The sequence below is a fragment of the Antennarius striatus genome, chromosome 13 (assembly GCF_040054535.1).
Source record: "Antennarius striatus isolate MH-2024 chromosome 13, ASM4005453v1, whole genome shotgun sequence".
NCBI lineage: Eukaryota > Metazoa > Chordata > Actinopteri > Lophiiformes > Antennariidae > Antennarius > Antennarius striatus.
Genome location: NC_090788.1, coordinates 18137939 through 18156994, shown reverse-complemented (window position 1 = coordinate 18156994; position 19056 = coordinate 18137939). Strand labels below are relative to the sequence as shown.

General features: G+C 38.9%; 1 protein-coding gene across 3 annotated transcripts in view; it reads right to left on the bottom strand.

The window, feature by feature from the left end:
* cadm2a (cell adhesion molecule 2a) overlaps window positions 1-19056 on the bottom strand; it is a 209510-nt gene that overhangs the window by 110966 nt on the left and 79488 nt on the right. The window lies entirely within an intron of this gene.

Sequence of the window (19056 nt, the reverse complement as noted above, 5' to 3'; positions counted from 1 at the left end):
GATGATTTTTTTATGAAAATGTTCAAAAGATTAATAGAAACCAGTTTAAAATGGTGTCATTCACAGTGACTTATTAATGATTTATAATTGCTATACAGTTGTATGTTTACATTGTGTGTGTTAGTGCTCAGGGGGCACTACTTATACTGGAGCATTTCACAATTAAAAGCCCAAGACATCTATGTAGGATGTATGAGTAAAAGCATTAGATTGCGCCTAATGATTGATTATATCATTCTTCAGGTAACTGCTTGTAGCTAGCTCCTTGAGTACAGTGATTGTTGGGTCGTATTATTGTATCAACATGTTTAGAAAGACATCACAAAAAACGGTATACATTTGCTTTATTTCTGTAGTGAAAGTAGAAATAAGTTAACACCTCAGGGATAAAAACAGCTGGATTTTTTTGACCCATGTACATACAGTGCTTTAACATTTAAGTGTGTATTTTTTAACTAAAAACCACCTCTTAGTGTTAAGTCTTTATTTCATACTGGCACTTCTACTCTGATCGACATAAGCTTAAAGGGACAAGCAAAAATCTGTCATAATGCTTCTTAAAAAGAACTTCTACTGACTTTTGTTGATCTCAAAAAAACACGACAGCCAAAGGGGGATCAAGAAACATCATTTGGAAAAAAGACAAAACCTCAGGAATCATGGTTTATCATGCACCAATCCAGTAAAAGCCAGTATTTAGACTGGGCATAAAATCCAGTCTTCTGTAGATAAAAACAACAACAACAAAGAACGTCAACTGAAACAATCAAAGTATGAAATTGGAGACTCAGAGGAGATATTATGTATTCCAGCCTGTACTCACCACCCTTCTAGCCATGTATCTTTATTCATCAAGTGTAGAACACAGAATAGCAGCTCTCCCAAAAGTACCAAGACTGAGCAAGGGCATGGAGAAAGATCCAAAAATACCTTAGTAGAAGTGAACAAAGAGGCGTGAGATTGCGCCCTCACAGCACTTGAATGTTCCAAGCCAAACATTACATCGGCCAATGAAATGCTTATGTAAGCACTGTACAAGCACGGGTCCAAACTTAAAGAAGTATCTAATAATCTTAAGGACAAAGGAAAGAGTTTTGTCAAAGAACAGTACATCTGCAGTACAAGTGAGTGACTGCCCAAGTCACCCAAAGTCATCCCCAGCAACAAAACCTCATTTACAAATTTCTTCACTGGATTGATGTGACTCAAGGGAGCAAATTAGGAAACTCAAAATGCAATGGTCTGCTGCACCACTCACCATTCATCTTTTAATGTCAGAATGCTGAAATCAATCATCCTCTCAAGTCTCATTAAAGTCAGTCAAGAGACATCATAGCATAACAGACAGACAGAGAGACAGACAGAAAGACAGACAGACAGACAGAGAAACAACCAACCACTCTGTTTAGCAAGGATGTTAGGTCATCTCATTGCTTTCTGTATGTTTTATCAGTAATACACATTTTTTAAAAATCCTGAAATAGTTATTTTCCCTGATAATGACCATTTTGATGAACGTAAAATATTAACCTTTTATTTTTATTTAATTTGTGTATTTATTTTATTGGCAGGTTCATAATCATATAATGATTAGTATGAAGAACATCCAAAATATACAGTACTTTAATGTGTTATTTCCCTATTTTCTATACATCAGTTCTTGTACTCATACTTACAGTCATAATTTAGAGGATTTTTTTTTCATATACATCGTGGGACTAGGTGTTGAAACGAGAGGGGGCAAAGATTGAGGGAGACGGAAAGACAAAAGAAAGAAAAAAAAAGAGAGACAATTACACACATTTTGAGCCACAAGGACAGATGTGAGGATAGAAGAAACGAAAATCTGGCGCAGCACTTTGAGGGAAATAAATTATGCATTATGTATGCTAACAAGAGTGCATGGAGCATGTTCTTCAATAAAACTCATATATGGAAACAGTAAGGGAGATGGAGGGGGCAACAGAAGTAGAGTTAGATAGGCAGACGAGAGAGAGAGAGAGAGAGAGAGAGAGAGAGAGAGAGAGAGAGAGAGAGAGAGAGAGAGAGAGAGAGAGAGAGAGAGAGAGAGAGACAGAGAGAGAGAGAGAGAGAGAGAGAGAGAGGAGAGAGAGAGAGAGAGAGAGAGAGAGAGAGAGGGAGAATGAGTCATTCATGTAAAAACCACATCCCCACAACATGGTATGCATTCTTTGCTTGCATTGAGATCTCAAACCTATTATCAAACGGCTCTTAAGATATCTGACAAAAGGATTGCCACACAGACACACACACACACACACACACACACACACACACACACACACACACACACACACACACACACACACACACACACACACACACACACACACACACACACACACACACACAAACACAAAAAAAACAACATTTGAGTTGTAACTCTCCTTCAGTATCTAATTGAAGAGCTTAGATGCAATCCTGTTACATCCTGACCAATTTCAGCCTATATCCAAAAGTAATGCCTGAGAATTCAGGGGTTGCAACAACCTCCACACATGCCTAGCCGTTCCCTTGGAAACAACAGCAAGATGGTCCATAACAACCTGACTAATAAACTCTGTCTCTATTCACTGCGCCTAATTCATTCCATCAAACACTTTGCCTGTCAATTTCCGTATAAATGTATAAATAAGAGAACATTAAGAGCACTATATTCATATATCCTACTCATCCAGGGGTAGGTGCCACGCCGAGCCCTCCTAGCAGGACCACCAGATAATTGGAATCTAAAAATATTTCCGCGACTAGTGATTACCTGGTGTTTGTCACTAATTGCTCCACTGAAGGAATCATAATGCCTGTATGTTTGAGTGTGTCTGTTTTATTCTAAAGGGATGCAGTGCATGGACTGTTTTCAGTTGTTTTTTATGACTAATAATTACCTGTTTCTCCAATGGTGATATGAAAATTGATACTTTTCAAGTTTGAATTCACAAAGACATTCCTAACATGTAATTTCTGCACACCTGTTTTTTAAAAAAAGTCTTAAATGTCATCAGCAATGATGGATGTCTCAATAATTGATTGTTGCGTGGGGTGCATCATTTGCATGATGAAAGTGAGGTGCATCAAAGTATACTGCCCTCTACTGTACTGGAGGTTTTACAATGCTGTCCGTTTTAAGTCAATGAAAGTAAAGTGAATCTGCATTCTTGATTCTATATAATGATTACAATTTCATTATCTGATGGTATCGTCAAGCTATACACATCTTATTCTCCCACTTGTGTGTGATTTGTGCGAAAAGGACATGCATGAATTATTTTGATGGTCAACTGTTGTGCTGAGTCCTGTCTCACCCTAGCATTTATAAAGTAGATTTTCTTTGGTGAGGTCACTTCGCGGTTGTTTTCATTTTAGAAAGCCCAGGCCCCGCACCCCACACCTGTCTGATTATAAAAAATAAAAAAAAGTCTGGCCCTTGGACAAATGGAGTTGATGACCCCTGCCATGTGTGTTTCGCTGAGCATGGCCCCCTGTGCTTCATAGCAGGTTCAATTTAATCTGCACACACAACCTGGGGAAAAAAAAGGAATCAAATGACCAATTAGGGTAATGTTTGCACCCTAATGTTCTTATTTGCATGCCACAATAACAAAGGTTACAATACCCTTGATACCACACACACACACACACACACACACACACACACACACACACACACACACACACACACACACACACACACACACACACACACACACACATACACACACAAACTTGCACAGCAACAATCTTGACACAGCGGTAGCATTTGTTTGCCCAACAGTTCAGTTTAACTTTCAGACATCCTCTGCACTCGTCCGCGACCAGATAAATGTCTCAGTGCAGGTGAGTCATCATACCAAAAGTAAAAATATGACCTGAATACCAATATTTGATTCAAATTATATCATATCTATAATTGTTGAGTAAAACTGTGATGATGTCAATTTAACCAAGTGTTGTCCAAGTTGATCATGTTTTAAAAGGATGGGTTAAATGATTTTACAGTTAATTAAACTTTTTTATATGTAGATATATTATGAACTGGCAAGACCATTACTAGTTATGGGTTACTGGTGAGGTTCTTCTAGCATTCACTGGAGCAAAGTACAGAAGTTTGGCAAAAACATTTATTTCACAGTTTTATTTGGAAGTAAATCAAGCCATGACATTTTTCCATTTACCAGTGAGATATACAATTTATATCTACAAAATTTATGAGTTAAACCAGTAAGTATGAGTGGAGCTAAGCTATCAGATAGACCTGTAATGAGGGCAAAGAGGCATACAAATCCATCACCGTCATGGCCAATTCTATGATTACTATTGATGCTGCTCATCAGGGATCTCATTGCCTTGCTGAGAATGATTGGTTCTGTTTGGGTGGGAGTTCCATCATGGATGTGACTAAAGCCTCCTGTTAAACTGTGCGTGTGTTTGTGATTGTGTGTGTATGTGTATGTGTGTGTGTGTGTGTGTGTGTGTGTGTGTGTGTGTGTGTGTGTGTGTGTGTGTGTGTGTGTATGTGTAGGCCTGTGGGAGGAAGACAGGAATGGGGGAGTGTTGGTGAGGTTGTCTTGTGATTAATACTCCTATTTGCCACTGCCTCTCCCTTCACAGCCATTTCTCAGCCCAAGGTTAGTTGGGAATATCTTGTGTGATTCTGTAAGAATATTGGAACCATAATGCACTATGGCAAAATATTTAATTGTTGCTATTAAATAAATAATATTGAATTTTTTAGTGCCCACACTGGATCTGAAAACATTTAGTAGGGTTAAGTGGTGGCAGTCAATTCATGCAGAACCCTTAAACTGTCAAAAAATGAATGAACACTGGTGAGCTGCATTAATTAACCTTATTCTCTGGTATGACTGTGGACTTAAAACAGTCCACAGTCATACATGCAGTTCTTCAAATATGCCTGTATAGTTTAAAACTGATGCGGAACATAAGAACACTACAGAGCGAACACAGTATTTTCCATTGAAGACATGAACAAGTATATCCTTAAGCATTTTGCTACCAGCACTTTCCGTCTTTCAATATTGCAGAATGGTAATGCTGACAGATTCAGAAGGATCTGTATCTTACTTTAATGTTGCTTTCATTTACTGTTTTTGTTCAACACTAGCAAAATACACACACATTTAACTACAATATCCAACAAAATATTGCCACTTGCATCAATTACCTGGTAATTAAGTTGCTTATCATCATCTGTCATCTGTCACATGGGGTTAAGCTTTTTTTCCCCCATCATATTATCATGTAAATTAATGACTCTTCAATCAATTAACACACTGATTCTTCTCATCCCATGCTTTAGATAATCAGAGATAATAAGAATAATTTAAAAAATGCAGTACACAACTGTCATCTTTGACAGAAGGACATTTAAATGTTCTCTCCCGGCTGGATTTGAGCTTTTCTCAGTGTAATCAAATGAAGATGTCTCCCTAAACTCTCCATCTGGCGATTACATCCTTAAAACTTATTGTTAGCCAGTCTCAAGTGTTTTCCCAGCACAAATACTTTTGCAACTCCTGACTCCATGCCATGTCATGCTCAATTACACAGCAAAATGAAGAGGAGTGTATTTTTTTTCTGTTTTAGATGTGTTTATCCCTTTTTCTGACTTTTTTTTTCATCCCTTCTACACCACATCCTCATTATCTCTATATTTCTACCAGATGACAATTTGATTACGAGGAATTGTAGAGAAAAAGACATGAGGCTGGGAAAAAATGTATTTTAATAACTGAAGTTTTGGCAGGAAGCATGTTGCGTGGATATTTTCACATTTTGTTTATATTTATGACATTACTGAAAACACTTGCTGACTTGAGGAGTAAATGGAGACAAGGATAAATCTGGTACTGTTCATGACAATCAGTGATAATTTCAATGTCTGAATAGATTCACCCCATATGGACTGCATTCAAACAGACATACAAAGAAGAACTTCATTAATTCCTCTTTTTTACGCAAACACACACACACACACACACACACACACACACACACACACACACACACACACACACACACACACACACACACACACACACACACACACACACACACACACGCTGTCTTGACCCACTCACCCAAGCCAAGTCTCAGTGGACTGGACTGCTGCTGTCCCATGGTAGCTGATTGAAGTGGATCTGAGTCTTGATCTTTACTTAAAATACACAATTATTCGACAGGGCAGTGTCCTTCAACTGTGCTGTGATTCACTCTGATCTGAATCAAATGAGTGAACCACCGGGTCATGATGTGTGGATCAGAGAAGCAGGGAGTAAAGAAGTTATATTATAAATATTACATCAGATACCGGAGAATGATAGAGAGAAACAGCCACTCCCGACTTCATACATAACGCTTTGTTCTTTTTGTTGCCATAATGTCTAAAATGTGTGTGAAAGTTGCCTCTGGCTTCAATTGCTATTCTATGAATATCTGTAATGAGTTAATGCGGTGCATCAAATGACATCATGCTAAAATGCAAGATATATCTGCTTGTTTCTAATTCCCCTATTCTGACAACTGTTCGTTTGATCAACTTCAAATTTGGGATGTGAGATTTTGGGGAGCCATGGGACGCAATATCTTCACTGAAATTTGATTATGCAACACACTCAATATTAATACTGTACATTTATAAGAAAAAGGCAAACAGCAGTGTAGCAGTGGGGGTTAAACTTTGAGGTTCTATTGAACCAGAGTAATACTGCTAGAAATGGTGGGGTGCTGTAGCTCCAACTCACACAACAAAAACACATTCAAGCAACAAAGAGGGAAAAATGGGGAAATATAACCAAAAACCCTCCATCCTCATGCAACCAAAACCTTCCATCCTCATGCACCAACTAGAACAGTGTCTTTTCTCTTTACCATTTTGTATTTAGTTATACTGTTAAAATATTTGTCATCTGTTGAGGCATATTTGGGCCACTAATGAAATCAACACGACATATTGAACAAAAAATATCAAATTAATCAATAAATATGAACCAGGAAATGTTAGAAGCAAGAGCCAATCCAGAGTGTCACGAGGTAGAGCTTCACAGCTGAGTCGAGGGGAAGCTTTGTGCCCAACAGGTTGTAAGAAAAACAAATAAGTTAACAGCATGATATGTTTTCTGCGTATTTTCACTTCATCTTGCAATCCACACAAACAGCCTAAAAAGGGAATCACAAATACACTGAGTAATAATTTGGAGGGTACACACATCAGCTGTGGCTGCCGCACACACGCATACAATCAGAAACATCAGAACACACACACACACACACACACACACACACACACACACACACACACATACACACTATGCACAGCAGAATGTAAATGAGTAGATTGGATGATAAATACTAGAAGATTGGAGGCGTCATTAATCTTTCAGGAGATGAGGTGTAGTAATTAATGTTGCTGACACAAGGCGGACGCCCATAGGGAGGAGTGTGACAGAGTCAGACAGGGGAACAGCAAGCCTCTCTGCCCGTGCTCAACACCCTCTTAGCGGGGTACCGAGGTGAACCTTCACTGTCTGGAAACACTGCAGATACTTCGCCTGTGCTCAGCTCTTCTTATTCCTGAAATCCTCACACATTCAAATTCTGTAACCCCTCTTTAAATAACGTGTTTCTGCCATTTTTTCTCAAGTCCTGTGAACTTCTCAGGTCAGCAACAGCTTAACAGAAACATTACTTATACCTTATGTGACAATAATGCAGCACAAAGGGCAAGTAAACATCCAGTGACACTTGAAAAGGATAAATTTCAAATATGAAAGCTGCTTCTGGAAGCAGTACACACTAGGAATATACTGTATTGCTTTTCCTTTCGTTCTTCAGTCCACTACTGAATTTTTTTTTGATATGATTTAAATCTATTTCACTTCATGGTGGAGAAAAGAAACATCTGAGTTCCAATGAAAAGAAAGCTCCGTAACATTATTGGCATATTGTAGTCATAAATATTCAAATGATGACAAACCACAGAGATATCCATGAGTCAGAACACCAAATAAAGCTTATATGTAAACACGGACACTCTTCACTGTGTTTTCTAAGCAAAACTCAACAAATATAGCATGCATCTGCCAAACATAGATAGATGTGATATACAGACACTTGGTTTAGGCAGTAAAAGACCCTTAAACTGTTGGTTGAGTTAAATAGTATGTTTTAAATTGACCTTTAAGTCAATATCAAAATTCTTGCTCCCATGAAAATTTGAAAGAGGAAATGACAAGGCATCTTCTTAACAAATAAATACAATGACTTATTTTCATGGTGTGATCAAGTCAGAAGTATCCTTATCCAAATTGACATCCCCCCCACCAGACTTAATTATTGAAACAACAAACTTTTGTTAACACAATTCTGATATTATTTTGTGACTCCGTGGTCGACAATCACCATCAGATGTTCACACCCTTTTCACTTTTTTAATAATGAGCTAGAAACATGCAAAAAGACAAACAAACCAAACCAATCGTGTAATATCCTCAGCGGAGGCAATCATTCAAAAATCATTAAAAATATGGTACGAATAATCTTGCTTTATGCCGTGCCCAGACTGTTGGGAGGGAGTCAGTCCACTGAGGAGAGAGAATCTTTGTTTTGTCTTTGATTATTGATTTCTTTAACAGTGAGATTGCCAACCACGTCCCGTTCCAAAGATATCACTGCTCTGCCAAGGTGCAGACTGGAGTCATTCCCTCCTCTCCATCCTCTACATGCATGATGTGATCATTACTTGTGTCATGGACACATTTCTAACTTCATATGTATTCATCGTTTTCCCTCAAGGTTAGTTGCAGCTCCTTGCATCTTGGTCCAGCAATAAGGTGCACTGTGCCAACATTTACAACTAGAATGCACTGCTTTTCTTTCTCTAGTATTGTTATTAAAGACTCTTTGGGACAAGCTGGATCAGAATGAGCCGGATGTAATTTAAATGAGAGCGAGTATCAGCTGAGAAAAAAATGTGCCAATACCTGTACTAGAGATGAAGGAGTTCTGCTGGCGTCTCTTTGTGATAATAGGCAGGCACCAAAATCTACCTCCTCCTTACAGACCGCTGTGCTGCATACACACATTCACCACTCGGTCTCATCTGAGTGTTTACTTTTGACAATTTTGCTCATGTCTAACATAATGTTAGATATTTGAGGAGCAGGTTGAGTGGTTTATTCTTGTATACATTTGAATTGGGTCTCATTCCAGGTCAGAAAAATGGATGTTAAAAAAGTGTATATGTACGGCATTTCTAAACAGTCCACCGGGACTAAAAACAGCTACCATCAGCTCACTTCCAGCTCAGAACATTTGCAAAATACTTTTAGCCCATTCACTCAGAGAAGATAGCACATTCCAGACAAGATGCAGTGGAATGGTAGGGCCTGAACTCTCATAGCAACTGGATTTTTTTCCCACCAGATCATCTCCTTGCTTCTTCTGCACCTCTGTAAAATGCCGTCACTCAGCCAAGTGCTTTTGACAAGAATGCACTCACAAGGCTCACTACACATTTCCCTGTTAGCCCACCGACATCGGCTGTATCTGGTCAGATAAATCATCTAGTGTCAGTTCATTTATAAAGGAAAATGAAGGCACGGCTGTAACCTACAAATGATCACACAAATTTCCGTGTGAAAAAAAGTTAAGACAGAAATAAAATGGCGTATTTGCCATGAAAATTTCAATGTGAATTTTATTGCATTCTTCTTCATAACGTGCATTTTGAATGCAGTTTATTTATTGAAGTTCATCATTAACATATTTTGTAAAAATCTTTGATCTGAAGCTGTTCTGTAATTAGTTTTACAAAAATAATAAATGCAATTGTAATAGTTCTTAAATAATTAAAAGTAAAGAAATAACTGCTGGATTAAGCACCACAAACCTCTAGTTGCAGTACCTCCTCTTCTAATAATGGATTGATTTATATATTTAATTTCATTTCAATTTTGGTTCATTTGTTCTTTTCTTTACATGTCTTAAGTAAACCTCAGTGACTGACTGAATGAATGAATGAATGAATGAATGAATGAATGAATGAATGAATGAATGAATGAATTGATGGATCAATCATAATTCAAGTATATTTTACATGAAATTTAATGACAGAAGAAAACGTGCGATACCTGCAACTGCCTGGACTGAGTCATGATCAGAGCGTCTCTTATTCTGGCTACTGTTGACTGTAATAATTTCCTGCAGTCTAAATAAAAAAAATAGATTTCAGATCTGAACACTGGTCTCACTGGATGCTTGTGAGTGACATGTGGAATTTGATTTGCACTTATAAACCAAACAAGTGTGACTTGCATGTTATTTAGTGGATAAATGCAAACAGTGGCAGCACAGCATCAAAAGTGCCTGTTGGAGTCCACTCAAACAGAGGAAATAATCTGCATGTTTTTACTGGCACTACTGTGTGTTGATTGGCAAATGTTTTGCTTGAGTTATTCAGTCATGTTTGCTTGTCAGTGTAGAAAACATTTTTTTTCTGTTGTTTTTGTATCATCAAACTGAGCACAACAAAAACATTCTGGCTTTGAGTAGGTGCATTCCTGCTGAAAATTTCCAATTCCCAAAGCTTAAGCCTCACTTCCCAAAGACTGTCGTACTTGAAGAATCAAGGTGTGTGTCTTGTGTTTCTTTTTTTCTTTTATAAGAAAGATTGATTGAATTAATTTCATCCTCATGATCTGGAGAAAGGTACAAGTAATATTTCCTTTCACCTAAAACAACACCTGAAATAGTATTATTCATGTTAGTCTTCATGACGTCTGCCGCACGCTCTGAACGCTGCTCTGGAAGTCTAATTGGCATCTATGTATGCAAAACTATTTATTTCAACATCCAAAATATTTTTTAAGGGAATAAATGACAGGATGCCATCATACATCAGGAATGTATCCAAATCCCTAAGGTCATCCGATCCGAAGGTCTTTGGCTGGTCTTCCATCTGCATCGTACAAAACAGGGATCATGCCTCCATGGCTTTGTTACCTGGATGGTGGAACATTCTCGATGTAAATGTCAGGGGTGACAACTGAACTGAAACCTCAATAGAATGCTCTTTTAACTCTTAGAACCATGCAGTCACCTTTTAGTGTCACTCACCTGGCATGAATTCCTTTCAAAATATAAGCACACCAAGGTGTTAAAACATATTCTGTCAGTGCAGTGAAAGCTATAACACCTGAACATAGCCTCACCTGGTTTTCAAAAGACTCTCTTCTTATGTATCTACAGCCTATTTAGCATGTCTTTTACTGGTAAAAGGGCTACATATACCAATAAAAGGCTAAATCTATTAATGATGTTTGAATTAAAAGTACATTTGCTTAACGCCTGCTATTCAGACTGACGTTTGTCATCAGAGGCCACTGAAAAAGTCAACTTGCATTCCAATTTATGCAGTAACCACGATATAATCAGGACAATCAGCTGAGATTGAATGTTACTCCTAGAATACGACCAAATCACTCCCAGCTTTGTGCATTGAAGTCCCTGACAGAAGCTCTTTATCGTAGATTGAAGAGTCTCACATCTTCACACTGAACAACTCAATCTGACATTCAGTAATCAATCAGAAAAGTATGACTTTACACAGGGAGCGGCTGATGATGGCGTCACATGATTTGTACTTTAGACTTGTGCCTTTATTCATTAAAGAGACATCATTTAAAAGAAGTGTCATACACATGCAATTTTTTTGTCCAAATTAAATTTGGATAAACAAGCCAAATTAAATTTGAGGGAAAAAAAAAATCCCAAAAGTTTTGAGTTGACTTTAAAAAAAAATTATGCTGAAGAAGAAAGTCAGCAGAGTGCACATGGAACACCGAATTACTGAGAAACTCTTATTTATGTACCTCACAAATTCTCTAATTTTCATGTAATTGAAACTGCACTGCATTAGTATTTCAATCTCAGCCTCTCATTCCATTATGAAAAGAAATCGTACCAGTTCATGGAAGTGAAGCAAATTTATTAATCTTAATAAAGGACTCAATTCTATGCAGAACTAAGCTATAAGAATGCTCAGACCCCAGATGTAATTCTCTGACAAACAGAAGTGCTATTCACACACACGCACGCACGCACGCACGCACACACGACGCACGCACACACACACACACACACACACACACACACACACACATAAAGAGATGTTTGTAATATCACAAACAAAAGGAAATAAATACTTTGAGAAAAGACTGAAAAGATCCAGTGAATGCTGATTACTTCCTGTCTTATAATCAGAGCTGAAAAAACTTCTTTCCAAAGATTTAGACCGAATTAAAAATAATTTACAATATATAAAGATGTCTACATGAGATTCGTGTAGAATCTTCCAGAATTTAATGAGCATCACAACATTTGGAGGTCATTTTTTCGCTGTTGTATTTGAATGATCCGGTGGTTTAGAAGGAAAACCGACTGCACAGAAGACTTTCAGGGAACAAGAATGAAGTGAAACAGTGACTAATGAGAACAGTCCTCCCGTCCCACTAAGCATGTCACAAACCCCCTGCCCCACATCACTACGTTCATGCTCAGAGAAATACAATCTATCATAATTATGAATGCCTGCCTATATTGATCACATGTTAGTCAGGCAACACTGACGGTGAGCAGCAGAATTAAAATAGATGTGTGAGCACCAGCCATGAGCTCAGGGACTTCCACTTGTTTGGTTGAGCAGCACATGACTCTACAAGCCTTAAATGTCAGTTTGATAGATTTCTTTCCCTTTCTCTGACTCCCACTATTGCACAGACACGCTCACAATAAAGAAAACCTCCTTGTGCACACAGTGTATTTTTTATGTTTGAATAAATTGTTAATAATAATTGTCAGCATGTTGGGTCACAAGGCGGCACGGTGGCGCAGTGGGTAGCGCTGTTGGTGCACAGCAAGGCGGTTCTGGGTTCTAGTCCCACTCTGGAGTTTGCATATTCTCCCCTTGTCTGTGTGGGTTCTCTCCAGGTTCTCCGGCTTCCTCCAACCTCCATAAACATGCGCTTCAGGTTAATCGATCATATCAAAATTGCCCGTAGGTGTGAATGTGTGCATGCGTGCTTGTCTGTGTACATGTGGCTCCGCGGTGGACTGGCGTCGGCCCGGAGAGTGTACCCTGCCTGACGTTCCCAGTCGGCTGGGATAGGTTCCAGCACCCCGTAACTCGAGACACCGGAAGAAGCAGGTATAGAAAACCAAATGAATGAATAATTGAATGAATGTTGGGATATATTAATAATCTATGCTCTTTCAGCAAAACAAAAACCCCCTTCTCCTACCACAGCTACCTTCCCACTTTTGGACTTTTCTCATGGCTCAGACAAGTTAAAAAACACATTTTTGAGTTTTCAAGCAGTAAAGAAAAAATCTTAAAAATGTTCACCTGACATTTGGCATCCTGCAATGTAGAAATTTATTTTACTTCCACAACTAAGAATCATGGAGACTCAAATTGATTGTAGATCGTTGCATAATAAATAGAGTAGGAGTGTCCTTTTTAAAAAAAAAACTAATTTTGCTTTCTGTATGGGAAAGAAGTTTAGCCAGAAACAAATAAACAATAAAGTAACCTAGCCAAAGTGATGAATTATAATATTGCACAAACTTGTCCAGAAAGATGCATTTGCGTCTTTCTGGACTACCACTGCCTGGGACAGTGGTAGTCTTTTCTACAAAGACAACCACTGTCCCAGGCAGTAAGGTATCAACCCATTCTGTTTCTTTGTTCTTCACCAAGATTTCTGAACATATTTTAATAGATTTTAATATTCTAATTAACACATTCTCTTCATTTTCATCTCACATTGGCTACCATTCATCGTACCTGCCACCTTATTTCTCTACTAAAAGTGTCAGGGTGACTCTATCATCTTCTGCGGAACAGCCGAAACCTTGATGGTCCCAAATGATTAAAAGGAAAAAAAAACTAAGAGGACGGTTGTGCGGTAATGACAAGAAAATGCGAGAAGAGAGGAGAAAAAGTGATGTGGTTGTGAAGAAGAGGTGAGAAAACACATTCGAGGGGAAGAACGGCTGTAAGAGAATGTGTTGATAGGATTAAAGTGAATTTGAATCAGGGAAGGAAAGAGAGGTATGGGAGGGAATGGCAGCAAAGAGAGTTGGTGTAAGCTTGGGTGAGAGATGTTGTAATTGCAGCTAAGACAAACAGAAACGGACATGGTTACTGAGAGAGCATGATTAAAGAGATATTGTAGATATCAGAGGTATAAGCATCTAACGTATGTAAAGGAACCGTGAAAAAAATGCTAAGTAAAAAATAAAAAGTTTTGGATTTTTTTTTTTTAAAGGCCAGACATGTCTGGCTTCACAATCTTAAAAAGCAATCATGGTCATGGGTTAATGTGTTATCATCCAAACAAGCTGATAGGCTACAGCCAGCTGGCCAGCCATTACATCCAGACTTCCCCACAGCAGCATATTGATGACTGAAGGAGTGAGGCAGAGTGTAATTACACCAGGTGTAAGCACGATCACATACAGCGATGCACGCCCATCCCAATCACGTGCACACACACACACACACACACACACACACACACACACACACACACACACACACACACACACACACACACACACACACACACACACACACACACACACACACACACACACACACACACAACAAATAATAAGAAGCAGGGTCAAAATAAACGGATTAGTGTTTTCAACATCTCTAAGATTACAGCTCTGCAGGAGACAAGGCGAGAGCGATGGTGGAAAACAGAGACAAGAGGGAAGGAATAAACAAGTCCTTGTTTTTCTGTCCATCTTTCATTTCCCAGCTAGCAGTGGACAGTGGCTCGTTTGGTATGTGAGTCACACACAGGCAGATGCAGACACACAGTCAGGGAAAAAAAAAAAAGTGCCTATTTTTTAAAAAAAAAGCTAGTTGGTGGGGGTAAGTGCTCTGCTGCAGTGTAGTAAAACCACAAAAAAATGTTCAACTTGAAGTGATGAAAAAATACAAGGGGTGGGGGGGTGAAGAGAGAAAAATTAATATGGGAGAAAATGGTAGACAAAGGTAAATAATAAGGAGTAAAAAAAGAAAAAAAATCAGCAAATTTAGCACTAGGTCTTCTTTCTAGGTAAAGCTGACTCGTTGTGGGTCATTTAAATACAGAGCGGTTCATTTGAAAGGTTCACTGTGTGGTTCGGCAGGAGCCGAGTAAAGATAATGTTGTCAGATGATCTAAAAACTAGCCAGCGTAGTTACACACTTCAACACACATGGTGAAAAAGCAGAAGGAGCAGGCACAGAAAAAGGCCTCTGACAAATTCAATTTGCGAGAGGCTGGAGCCAGTGCATGCCGACAGGCCTATATTAGTATTACTCATATGATAGAGCAGCTCATCCATCACACATAGTAGAAAATATAGAGAAGATATGATGAGAGGGAGGAGGGGGGAAGTAGGACAAGAATAGAGGTGAGAACACTGCAACTAAATAGCATCTGCTTGTCTTTAATCTGTCTTGTGGTCTCATTGAACCATCTTTGTACTGTAAACGTAGAAAAACGTGAGTCTGTGTCCGTGTGACGGAGTGTGTTCATTACCGCCGACCTCAGGGGGAAAGCCGGATTATTAGAGCCATTGTTTTGTGAAGGACAAAGCCGAAGGTTGCAATCCAGTCTGCCTCCACCTTCGTATCCCTTCTGGGGAAAATGGTGACGTATCAAGCAGGGAAGGTTGTAGTCTGAAATATATTTTACTCCATATTGTAATTTAGGTCACTATTCTCTCAACAGGCTTTCAATTCTATTTTCCTCTCTCTCCTCTTTGTGATATATCTTCCTCCAGCTACAGCTAAAGAAATACATGGAAAGGGTGTCTGTCTGTCTGTCTATCTGACTTTCAGTCTAATATACATATACGTATATATATACATATGTATACGTATACATATACATATGTATGTATTTATGTATGTATCTATGTATGTATGTGTATGTATGTACACATTTGAAACATGAGTATATGCAGATGGAAAGAAGTAATACTACAACTACTAATACTGCTACTAATAATAATATGTACATACGACCCGGGGGCCAGATCCGGTTCTTGCTCAAGAGACACCAGAATAAGCAGTGCTGAGGGACATATGGGGAATAAAGGTGTCACACAGCACCAATACTAAGTGGTTGTGGGATAAGAGAGGACCACAGAGACATCCTACAACTACCAGCCAATATCACAGAGACACACATCCAATGAGCCTCAGGCATGAAGAGCTAGACAGAACCAGGACCTGACATGATCCACACCAACTGGCTGTAAAAGCTAGTGTGTTAAAGCCCACCACGGCCACTAGGTCACACAAACACAGGTCACGGTCATGAAAGACCCACACAAAGGAGCGATACCTTTAAATTAGTGGCTGACAAGCTGCTTCTACTCAACATGGAGACTACTCTCATACACTCTGATGGAGACCTCCATCCATCCATGACCATTGTTTTGTTGGTTAGTACAAACAGAAAGAATGACCACACAAACCTACTTCACCTATTTAGTAGGTAATCTGACTGCCCAACCTAAAGAGCCCCCCCCAACGAGGATCATATGTTCAACTAAAGTAGGGCATACTCTTATTTCTGAATCCATCAATACAAGAGCTAAACATGAATGATGTGTGAAGAGCAAATTCAAAGAGGCACACGATCAGACGTTGTATAAAATACTAACAACCAATAAAGCATAAATTGAGGATTCTTCTATAGTCGTCTACTGTACATGATGACCTGATGCGTCCCGCATCTGGGGCAAAGAAATGTTGGTATACTTTATTTTTGTTTCTTTTACATTCTCTCTTCATTTCCACTCCCATGATGATAAATGCTATCGTCATAGCTACCTCCGCTCCACTTCACAGTGACTACTGAGCAAAAAGCTAGTCATGTATGCACCCTCAGGGGTCTGCATCCCTCCATTTGGCGTGCATGCAGGCATTCATGTGTGTCTCTATGCATCTATTTTTTTCACCCCTTTCCTTGTTTTAGATGTGTCTTTCCTCCTGTGTGCGCTTTATCTCGGCCTTAAACATTTCGGTATCTGTTGGGCAGATCATATCTTTGAGAAATCTTTTATCACCATTTTAACTCACTTAAAATGTAACTGATTAATCAATGTTTCGATCAGGCAGAGAAATGGAAACACATTAGAATATGCGCTCCTGTACTGTGCTCTTGTGATTCTCTACAGACAGCCAAACACACGCACACATACACATTTCAATGGGTAAGATTGCTTAGACGCCCAAAAGCCAAGGTCAGTCTCAAAGTTCAAAAACCATCACTTTGTTTCTAAACCAGTCTTCAAATGAATCCTGATAGAAGTCACTAATGCAATCAACCTTTTAACCCCAATCCCAAACCTCCATTCTCCAGGCGGGGCAATGTGGACTGTGATGGGGTAAAGGACAGTAACATGTCCCTTGGAGATTTATGGGACTGTACAAAGATAAAAAATAAATCAATAAAAAAAAATGTGTACATGCACAGAAACCCTTGTGTTGTTATCGCTGACCACAATTGTTTGACGTAAGATCATTTTTTTCAACCCTAACACTTTCTTTAACCCCGACCATCATTTTACATCAAAGCCTGGTAAGTGATGCTCACAAGTGCCAATTTCTGGGTTCTCTGATCTTGAAGTGTCAGGACGCCTTGGACCCAGCAAGATGGAACACACGCAGCGCAGAGGTTGAACACATACAAACACACACACACACACACACACACACACACACACACACACACACACACACACACACACACACGCAAACACACATACACGAATGTCTGCCTGCTCTGTGTCACTGCTCTGTTTGAAAGGAGTGTTTATTGGCTCTCACTCGGTCCGCAGTAAATCCTCCCAAGAGAGTGCCTGCCCCCTTTGGGTCAAACTCATAACGGCGTTATGTTTGATCTGAGGTCTGTGCAAAAAAAAAAAAAATCTAGAAAAAAGCATTGCTTGTGGGGCCATGTTGATTTCAGGACACTTCTCGGGTATATAATAAAACAAAAATTCTCCAGAGTTGGGATTTAAATATGTGGCAGAGGAGGTAATTAAAATTAAATTTGTCTGGCTCAGTTGGAGTTTTATCAGACATGAAAACACCGGCAGTTACAGGATAGAAAAACACAATGCCACACAGAAATTCTACTTTGAAACAAACTCAGTATGAAAACATCAAGTGAAGCACCATACTGCAGATCAGCTCACTCAAATCAGTGAACCTTAGCCAACCGCCTCACAGTGTTGTAAGATCTTCTGAAATGTCTGAAGCGTCTATTTAATGTATGTGTTTTTTAGAAAGACAAGGCTAAGACAAAACAGTCTCTTCATTGTATGTTTTTTTTTATGTGTCTCTCTCATAAATGCACTTTTGTGCTTGTGGGGCTCATCACAGTCCAGAAAGGGGGCTGAGCTCTAATTTTGTGGTGTTTCTCAAGTCTATACTTAACAGAGCCACAACCCTAGACCACAGTTCACTCCCACTCAGTTTAAGTCTATTTTACAGCTACCAAAAACCTCTACTTCTCTCGAGAAATACATCTGGGACACAAATGAGGGCCTTTTGAAAACTAAACAAGTGGAAACAGGGGCTCCACACCCATCCCTTTAAGCTTGGGTACACAGTAGCCTTATATTTAAAGATACAGCCTCATAATTATTTTACATGGCACAGCCAAGCTTAATAAACCATGCAATAAAAATTTAAGCCAGCTAAACCAAATTGAAAGCTATTGAAGTAAAGTGAAATAAATGTACATATAAAAATGTTAAACAGCAGGATGTAAATTCATGCCACGCTACTCTTACAATTCTGTATCTATGACGTGAATGCTATGTATAATCACTGATTCATTGGAAAATTTGGGGATCACTGCAGAGACTCAAGTGTAAGTGTGTTCTTTTGTGTGTGCTCATTGTGTGACTGGGGTTCAAATATGAGACATTTCAGACACAGGA